We start from the raw sequence: 10,299 nt of genomic DNA on the forward strand, positions 1-10,299 counted from the left end.
CCATATAACATTGATATAATGCACACTGAAAAGAATATCACTGAGGCACTTTGGGCAACACTTATGGACACTAAAAAGTCTAAGGACAACCCTAAGGCTAGAGTGGACCTGGCAATGTTGTGTGATAGACCAAATCAAGAGATGCAGCCTCCTAGTTGTGGCAAGACCTGGAGAAGGCCTAAGGCCGATTTTGTCTTGAAAAAAGACCAAAGGAGGGAAGTACTTGAATGGATCCAGACACTAATGTTCCCTGATGGGTATGCAGCAAATCTAAAGAGGGGAATGAACTTAGGCACTCTGCGAGTCAATGGGATGAAGAGTCATGACTACCACATATGGATTGAGCGGCTTCTTCTAGCGATGGTTCGAGGCTATGTCCCGGAACATGTCTGGCAAGTGCTGGTAGAATTGAGCTACTTATTCCGCCAGCTTTGTGCCAAGGAGCTCTCTTAGACCATCATTGATGACTTGGAAAAAGCGGCCCCCGTGTTGCTCTGTAAGTTAGAGAAGATCTTTCCACCCAGCTGCTTCTTGCCGATGCAGCATTTGATTGTTCACCTCCCGTATGAGGAACGGATGGGGGGGGCATGCAGGACCGTTGGTGTTATCCAATCGAGAGATGTCTGAAGACTCTTCGCAAAAATATAGAAATAAAGCCAAAATTGAGGCTTCCATTGCAGAGGCATACATTCTAGAGGAGGTGTCGAACTTTACAGAGAAATACCACACTAAGAACCTTCCTAGCATTTATAATCCACCCCTCGTTACAATGCTGGCAAAAATGAATCAAACCTCAGCCTTTTCTAAGGGCAACTCGGAAGCGCAAGTGCATCGACCACTAAGCAATTGAAAAATGAAGAGTGGCGCAGTATCATGTTATATGTGTTGACCAACCTTGTCGAGGTGCAGCTGTTCATTGGTAAGTTCTAAACGAACTTGTTTCATTTCGCCATATGTCCTTGTTTTTTTGTCCAACCCTCTTGTTTCTCGTTGGTACAGGAAATTTTTTCGTCAATCCTGGCATGGATCAAGGCAACCTACCCCGCAAGAAAATGATACCCTTCTTTCACAGGGTGCGGGACCAGAGAGCCCTGATTTTATTTGTTGGTTCAAACAGAAAGCCCAAACTGGTGCGCCTATAAGTGACGAGCTGAGACAGATTGCAAATGGCTGTGCCGTTAGGGTCAAGTCATTTATCGGTTATGACGTGAATGGATATTGTTTTCACATAGCAAGCTATGAGCAGAGTCGGCCCAATCAAAAAAACACAAACAGCGAAGTTGTTACGTCCGGCACTGATGGACTCGACTATTATGGAAGAATTGAAGAAATATACGAATTGTCATTCTATGGTTCCAAACCTCTTACTCCTGTCATATTCAAATGCCACTGGTTTCATCCTGGAGTAACAAGACGGACCCCTAAGCTTGGGCTAGTCGAGATTCGACATAATTTCGTCTATCCAGGAAAAGATGTCTACATTGTGGCTCAACAGGCCGTCTAGGTTTATTATACATCATACGTGTGCAAAGACACCGAGCATCTTAAGGGTTGGTCTATTGTGCACAAGGTATCGCCACACGGTAAACTACCTGTCCCAAATGATGAAGATTACAACTTCAACCCAAACACATATGATGGAGAGTTCTATCAAGAAGAGGGGCTATAAGGGAGGTTTGACATAGACTTAACCGAAGAGATAGGAATGAAAGTAGACAATAAAAGGGATGATGACGAGGACGCTGGAGACGAGGTGCCAAATCTAAAGGACATACAAATGCTTGAGCGATTACGTTTAGGCAATGACAATGAAGACAACATTCCTCCTTCGGATAGTGTTGATGAGTTGGACAATATTGATAGTGATGACGAGACCTATGATCCAGCTAATCTCAATCATGAAGATTATTTCTAATACATGTAATACTATGTTTTTTGTAATTATGTTTTGTTCATTTTTGCATATATTTCTAATACATGTATTACTATGTTTTTGTAATTATGTTTTGTTCATTTTTGCACCTATTTATAATTACGTCTTATTTTTCTTTTTTATTGCAGGTGATTGAACAAAGATGGCGGGCGACCGTCATAGGTCCGTGAACTCGATTTACCAAAGACCACGCTGGCTGCAGGAGGAGGCGGAGGGGGCGGTGGAGGGATCGGACAGGAGGAGGAGGAGGACCGCCAGCCGCAGGAGGGGGTCGTCTCCTCCCACGCCGTGTGAGGAGGAGCTAGAGGAGGAGGTGGCGCCTATGGACGAGTCGAACGAGGAGCTGGTTCGGCAGACAGACGAGGAGGAGGGGCCGCACGAGGATGACGAGTGGGAGGCGGTAGGCACGGGTTCCGCTTCCTCCGACTCCTCTTCGAGTGTCTACTTGCGAGGTCCCGTGAGCCTCCCACAAGTTTTGTTTCCTCATCAACGCCCAGTGATTCGCCCCAAAGGACAAAAGTAAGTAACTTTATATGTTATCACCACTACTTCATATGATATGATGAAAAAAAACTAATAATTTTTCTTAATCACTTGTGTAGGAACTGGGTGGTTGTGTCGGGTGGTAGCGTATAGCTAGTCAACGGCATCCTGGGTCTTCTGTGCAGGCAACACTTCTCTGACATTGTCACGTACGCATCGAAGACGGAGCCGACCTACTCGTTTGACCACTACGCCGTCGCCCTCGATGCGGAGTACCCCAACAAGGCGGTGTGGGTGAAGGCAGAGTTTTGGGTAAGTCTCCCTCGCACAACATTGCTCAATACGGCGCATTCATTGGACTTTTCTTGAAATAATGAATGGATACATCGCTTTTGTATGCAGACTTATTATAGATGCGAGGAGGAATTTGAGGCTAGGGCAGAGCAGGTGACTACCAAAACCTATAAAAAAAACTCATCACCGACATGCATCACGAGGTGCGCATCCAGGCCATCGTAACCTACTACGGGTCGAAGCTTAGAGAGAGGAAAACCAAAAAATACGCAAGAGAGATGCAGTTGATCCGGGAGCAGTACCTTGAGGTAAATGAAGAACATCAATATTGATTCGTTTTGAGATTAAGTTGGTTTAATTTGATCTTCTTATATGTCCAATACTTGATGACGTGTAGATGATTCCCTGGTGGTGCCAAGCGTATCCTGAGTGCTGGGCGATGATGGTGGAGAGGTGGTTCACGGAGGAGTACCTCAAGATGCACAGGGATGCCCGGGATCGTCATTTATAGATGCAAGGTCCAGCACACCATCAAGACAGCCGCAACCTCGCCGGATACAAACAAACATGGGTACGTGAATTCATTTATCTATTGTGACACTCAGTTCTGCCTGATTTCTAACCATCGTGTTGTCTTTCTCGCAGTCGGCGTCACATAGTGGCCAGGCTTGCTCGGACTTTCAGGCATGGTGTATGGCCCATAAGGGCGAGGCGACGTCCGACGTCTTCTTCAACCTGGAGGACCCGCCTGAGGCATACATGAACCCGAGCGTCCACTCCCGCATCAGTAAGTACACTGAGGTGGCGAGGTCGCTCCATAGGCCAGACCATGATCCGAGCACCCAGGACTTCGATGGAGAGGCCGTCATGAGGGCGGGGCAAGGCAAGAAGCATGGGCGGTTCTGGCTTGGCGACGGCGTCATCAACATGGTCTCTACTCTCTCTCTCTCCCAGATCCGAGCACGGAGCATGAGCGAGAGCTCAGCCATTCGCACACGACCGACCGCTGCACAACACCGGGTTGACGCACTCGCGGTTATTCCTGTTTTACTCGTCATACATTGATCTTTACACACCTTAATTAGCTTTGCATTACTAAAACATTGGAGTAAAATATTGCAGGCCTGGCTGGAACAAGAAATGAGGCAACGGCAGGAGCTGGAGGCCGGGCAACAGAGGATGGCGGCCCAACTGGAGGCCGAGCGGGCCGAGCGGCACGCCCAGGCGCAGAGGCTGACAGACATTACGGAGTTCCTACAAGAGCTTGGACAACGTGTGGGCTTCTCTCTGTCAGCTGAGCTGTTGGTTCCACCTCCGCCTCCGCGTCCTGCAGCTGCAGCTGCAGCTACTCCTGTGAGTATGAAAGTTTTTTTACTTTCACTTGTGCTTTGCTTGTATGGCCTCTACCTTCCTATATTAGCTATCCAAATAATCTTGTCTCACATGTAATCTTTTCTCTTTTGTGCAGTCTCCATCTGACGGTGGTTCAAATAATCCACCTCATGCACCTCCGAATGATGGAGCTGGGCTTTCACCACAGTCGCAGTGGTCGAGATGAGTGCATGTTGTATTTTTTTTCATTTGTTGTTCACTTGCTGATGGACTTGTGATATACTTGTGATGCACTTGTGGACTTTGATGGACTTGTCATGGACTTGTGAATTTATTTGGACGGATTTGAGCACTTATTATTATATATGTGATATATATTGTGATTGATGTGTTATGTGCGGATGGATGAGATATATATGTGATATATGTTTGTATGAATTTATTTCTTATGATGGAATGTAAAAAAAATTAAAAATTATCATTTTGGGTCACTTTGCTGAATGTGGCACTCGGCAAAGGACCCCGTTGCCGAGTGCCATGGTCACAGCACTTGGCAAAGCTGGAAAAATGGACGCTCGGAAAATCATTTTTCAACTTTGCCGAGTGCCATGACCATGGTACTCGGCAAAGATTTTTTTAAAAAAAAATTCAAACTTTGGCGAGCGTCGACCAGGGAGCACTCGGCAAAGAATTTTTAGAAAAAAAAATAAAACATCTTTGCCAAGGGTCGGATAGAGGGTACTCGGCAAAGATTTTTTTTTTAAAAAATAAAAAATCTTTGCCGAGTGCCGCAGGGTTGGCACTCGGTAAAGCAACCGTCAACAGGACCGGCACCGTGACGGTCGCTTTTCTTTACCGAGTGCCCGATAAAACACACTCGACAAAAAGGGCTTTACTGATTAATTTTTTACCGTGTATTCTTTGCCAAGTGCCGTACTTGACAAAGGCTTTGTCGAGTACAATTTAATATTTGCCGAGTGTCTCAGACACTCGGCAAAGAACCTGAATCCAGTAGTGCACCCGGACAGGCAAAAGATCAAATTTCATTTCCGTGTTGGAAACGGATATGAATACGACTAGGTACAATGCAATGCAATCCAATGCAGACGACGGCGGCCCCAGCTTGCCCTATAAACGGTGGTACGGGAGTATCTCTTATCTCCCCGCAGTTGAGAGATGCAAAAATCGTCCATGCATGCCACGGCTGTTAATTTGGCGGATCCATATGCAGCATCATCATATAATATGCAGCCAGCCATGGCAGCCCCGCCGGTGGCAAATGAACCAACTTTGATCCAGCAAGATTATATATATATATATATATATATATATATATATATATATATATATAGAGAGAGAGAGAGAGAGAGAGAGAGTATTACTATATAATACCTGGGTACCATATAACTATTTAGTACCCAGCGTTCTATAGGGCAGGCAAATAGGCCCACCCCGCCGTTCGAGCCTGAGACTCACAGGCCCGGCCCACCCACTCACGAGGTCGATCGGCAAGCAGCTCCTAAGCTCCCCCACCCATCCACTTTTTCTTTTGCGGTTTCTTTCGAGACCCCGTCCGCTCGGTCTTTGCTGGTACCACCCGTCCGTTCCCTCTCCCCACTGCTAGCTGCGCCGTTGCCTAGGGCTCCGCCGTGCCGTTCTCGGCCGGCGGGCATCCCGCCCCGTCACGCCGCTCCCCAGAGATATATATAGTATTTCTATACCGCCCCTCCTGGCGCCGTCTCCCTCCCCCATCCCCTCACTCTCTCAGCTCGCCGTCGCTACTGGCCGTGGCCGTGGTCTTGAAGGCCCCAGTTGAGGGTCGACACCGACGATTGCTGCCGGGTTCGGCACCGGCGAGCTCGCCGCACCTGTGGCGGCCGTCCTACTCGCATCTTGCCATCATCAGCAGCCTCCCGTGCTCGCCGGTGACTCATCGTCAGCTCCCACCGCGAACTCCCGGAACTCCCGGAGAAAGGAGTGGCAACTCGCCTGGCGATGCTATTGCCGCCGTCAGCCCACCGCCACCGCCGCTCCTGCGTGTGCTCCTCCAACACTGCTGGCAGATCCAGGTGCCCCTCCTCCAGATCCCCTTCTCCAACTCCTCGTTTGCACCATCTCCTTCCCGTTCCCCTTCTTGATTCGATTTGATGATTCGAGTGCAGGATGCGTTCCCTGCGAGTGTTCGATTGTCTCGGCCCAGGTCGTGGCCAGGAGCTCCTCTTGAATTGCAGCAAGGTGAGTTTGTCTCAGCTGCCAATGCTGGTTGTGTAACTGTTACCAATACCAATTGTGTTGTGTAACAGTGTATTCATTTGGAGACGCCTCTCGAGGGATGTCGTTGTGCAGCCCTGGCCTGCTACCCGGCCTCCTACACGTGAGGTAAGGCCAGCCTTCAGTCCTTGTTATTGTAATTGTGCATCGATTTGCTGACTGAGCGAGGAAGCTTGTCAATTCTAATCCATTCAAAGAGAGCTGGTGGTATCTTACCACTGTTTTGTTAGCTGAGGGAGACCAGTTCCAGTAACTAGATATTTATGTACTATTTTTTAAGGAATTGATTACTTTTATTTGTGAAGATGAGTACCTGTTCAGATATGCAAAATATTATTATTCAGAGATGATCACCGTTGATACAAATTATTTATGGTTAGGAAATCCACACGTGATGCTAGAGTGCATAGCATGTAAGTTTTTGTGGTCACACATGACAGTATTAGTGGTCAGGCCACATTGGTAGCATATAATAGAGTTTTTTTTTTCAGTTGACCACATAATCAACATAATTTAAGTTGCGACTACACCATCCACGATTTTTTTGGCTTTCCTACCAGGTCCGCTAGCTCGATCTCCCCTTACCACCCTGCTGCTCTCTCTTTTTGCCCCGAATCTGTTGGGATGGGAAACCTCTGGTTTGGGATGACCCAGCGTGTCGAAACTGGGGTTCGCATAGGCAACATTGTGACTAGATTGGATTTATCAGAGAATGTCTTCCTCTGCGTAGGGGAAAATGTTTAAAATAAAAAATTCCCCCATTGGTTTAGAATAGCTAGTGGCAGTTGATTTTATGATTTACTAGTTGATTGTTACAGTTCTTTATCAAAATGCGCTAGTGCTATGTCGTGCTATGTCTTTTCAAAGCTGTGTAAATGTATTTTCACATAATATCATACAGTAATTGATTTGTTGTTTAAATTTACAGGTTTATTAGCTCTTGGATAGTTGAATCTTAGTCAATTGGTGTATGTTGAATTAATGAATTATATGAATGCTTGTGTGTGTACTTAATGGATGTGTTAACAAGTTGGGTCTCGGTGCTATGCAAATGAAGGTGTGTTGCATTGCTGCAAACTACAAATGACATCCAAAGCCCTCAATGATGCAGATTTCAGTTCGTCAGAAGGAAACACATGGATGTCTGTGCATCATCATTGCAGTTCTTCAAAAACAGATGGATGTCTGTGCATCATCTTTGTAACTATGATAACGAACCAAATGGTGGTACTATTTGTGATTAGCATCACGTACTATTGTAAAATATTATGAGAACATCGTCTCCCGGGACCGATTCACAATTCTATAGTAAGATTGTTGTCAAATAATATTTTTCTTAAAAACAAATATTTGGTATCACGTCATATAAAGATATGAGGATATGGTGAAAATATTTGTGATTTGAATAATAGCTACAAATAAATTATTATTGTTGACAAGTAATTCATCACAAGAAACCTGGTGTACAAAGAAAAAAACGGCCAAATAAAATGGGGAGCAAGCAGGAATAAAAAAACAGGGAGCAAGCAGGAATAAAAAAGAAAGAAACAAGCAATCTCGATCCAGCTCAGAAATAAAATAAAAACAAAAGGCTGTATAAACCGAAATCCTGATCCAGCTCATAAATTAAAAACCAAAAAAAACGGCTGGATTCAGTAGGTGTGTACTCGTGGCCTGTAGCATGGGCCTGGTACGGACGGCCTGGTGAGGGCGGGTGGGTGCGGACTGCGGAAGGTCTGGTGCAGGGGGTCGCGGGTACTGAATAACTATTAGTACCCGGGTATCAAATATATATATATATATATATATATATATATGTGTGAGAGAGAGAGAGAGAGAGAGAGAGAGAGAGAGAGAGAGAGAGAGCGTGCATGCAGCTCCGGCTGGATCGGCAGCCCCTGGCTACGTAGCGAGATGGATGGCCGGAAACATGACGCTTGAGTTGGCAAGCTTGAAGCATGCCGCACAGCATCTTTATCTCGGAAGCACGACACTCTAGCTATATGCCCCGGCTATTATATTTTTGATTACCGATCCTTGTTGTAAAACTATTCTCCTAATGAAACACGTGACACGTCCGCGAAAAAAAAAAAAGATACACAATGTATGATACGCGTCATTGCCTCATTATTGGCAGGCAACGACCGTAAACTAGTGCTGCATGTATCCATCGGATCCATCCTGGAGTAGTAGTGCTGACTGCTGACTGATGCTGAACTGAACCTATCGTATAGTATGTATAAGTTCCCTCCCGACAAGGGCGCCTGCAATGAATCGGATCTCGGTGGCGCCGGACATGGGCCGGCCGGCGTATATATCGTCCATCCATCCATGGTGGTGGCGCGTGCACTAGCTAGCCCGGCCTGCAGACTGCATATGTGTATGTGCCACCACTGCCGTGCGGCCGCCGCCCCAGCAGCTGTTGTTTCGCTCGCTCTCGCCGGCCGGCCGGCCGGCCGTCTGTCCGTCCCCGGCCATAGGCATGAATGGCCGTATCATGCATGCATTCGATCATTATGAGGCCAGAATGCATCGCGCGCACAATTCAACCACCGTTGCGCCATCACCGGCCGGCCGGACCAGCCGGACGTCGCTGTCCGTCGGAGATTGATCGAGAGGGATGGGATCGGATATAAACACCACGCACGCACGATCGACTTCCTGTCATCATGTCGCGCGACCTTATTATTAGCTTCCTGCGCAGATCGATGCAGTCCATCCGTCGCCGTGGGACACGGTTATAACTGACGATAATCCTTTTTTGTGTGTGTTCCATATATACAGCAAGCTTAATATACCTCTTTTGACATATATCGGAGTTCATTTCGATCTTTTCTCAACATATATTAGATATAGAGAATAAAATAATTGATAATCGTCTATATATATATACCATTTGGCACAACTCATAGCTCCGAGATCCATGCTTGATTTGTAGTTTGTAGATTAAAAATCACGATGGTTTAAGTATTTATATTTAGCCCACTAACCATAAACAAAATGAAATATCTAAATGCTCTCAACATATCTCCAAATCATCCAAGATTTCTTCACTACTACATAAACCTCTCATCACTGCTGGTGGTTTTAGGTCATGGTGGTGAAAGTGGAGGTGATAATGATCTTCACCACTGCAGATTTTAAGTTGACGGTGAAAATGACAATTACCGACTGCTTGTTATACGAACCGGTGGTTTATAATCAGTAAAAAACAAAAAAAATCCAACTACCAGTATCAGCCGCTATCCACGCCATCGATGTCTCCTCGCCTTGGCTCATCATCGTCTCCTTGCTTAGCCCGTCGCTTCCTTGTACCACAATCCACCCCCACTGTCCCCAGATCTAAGAGAGGGAGATTCAAACAGATCCGAGAGGAAGAAAGAGCGAGAGATGAAAAGGCAGGGAGGGACGCTGGGGAGGGGGATAGTGCCCGCGTCAGAGTCACCATGCCTAGTTGCTCATGCCATCCCTTAGGATAGAGAGAGGAAGAGAGGCGTGAAGAAGAAAGAGGGATGGAGAGAGAGAGAGAGAGAGGAGTAAAGAACACATAGGGGACGATGGGTGCATGGATCTACCCCCACCCACCCTCACAGGCGCCAATCAAGGTTGACACACAGGCGAGTGGGCCTTGCCTGTCAGCCACCCTAAGAAGCACAACGTTAGGGCCACCGTTAGCCATTTTCACAGGCAATTGATATAATGAACCATCAGTGAAAATGATTTTCACCGCCGATTGGTTGAACCATTAGTTAAAATCATTTTTACCGCCAGTTAGTCGTATTACAAGCTAGCGATGAAATTCATCACAAACAGTTTTGTTCAAATTGACAGTGAGAATACCGATGACAAAAACATATCTATAGTAGTATTTAGAGCTTAAAATATCCAACTCTTCTTGAAGTTGATCTATACCAAACAGGGCCATCATATACATTTTGCTCAACACAAATGCTAGCTAGACCAAGCTTAAGTATAGCTACTTTTCA

This window comes from Miscanthus floridulus, chromosome 12 (assembly GCF_019320115.1).
Source record: "Miscanthus floridulus cultivar M001 chromosome 12, ASM1932011v1, whole genome shotgun sequence".
Classification (NCBI taxonomy): domain Eukaryota; kingdom Viridiplantae; phylum Streptophyta; class Magnoliopsida; order Poales; family Poaceae; genus Miscanthus; species Miscanthus floridulus.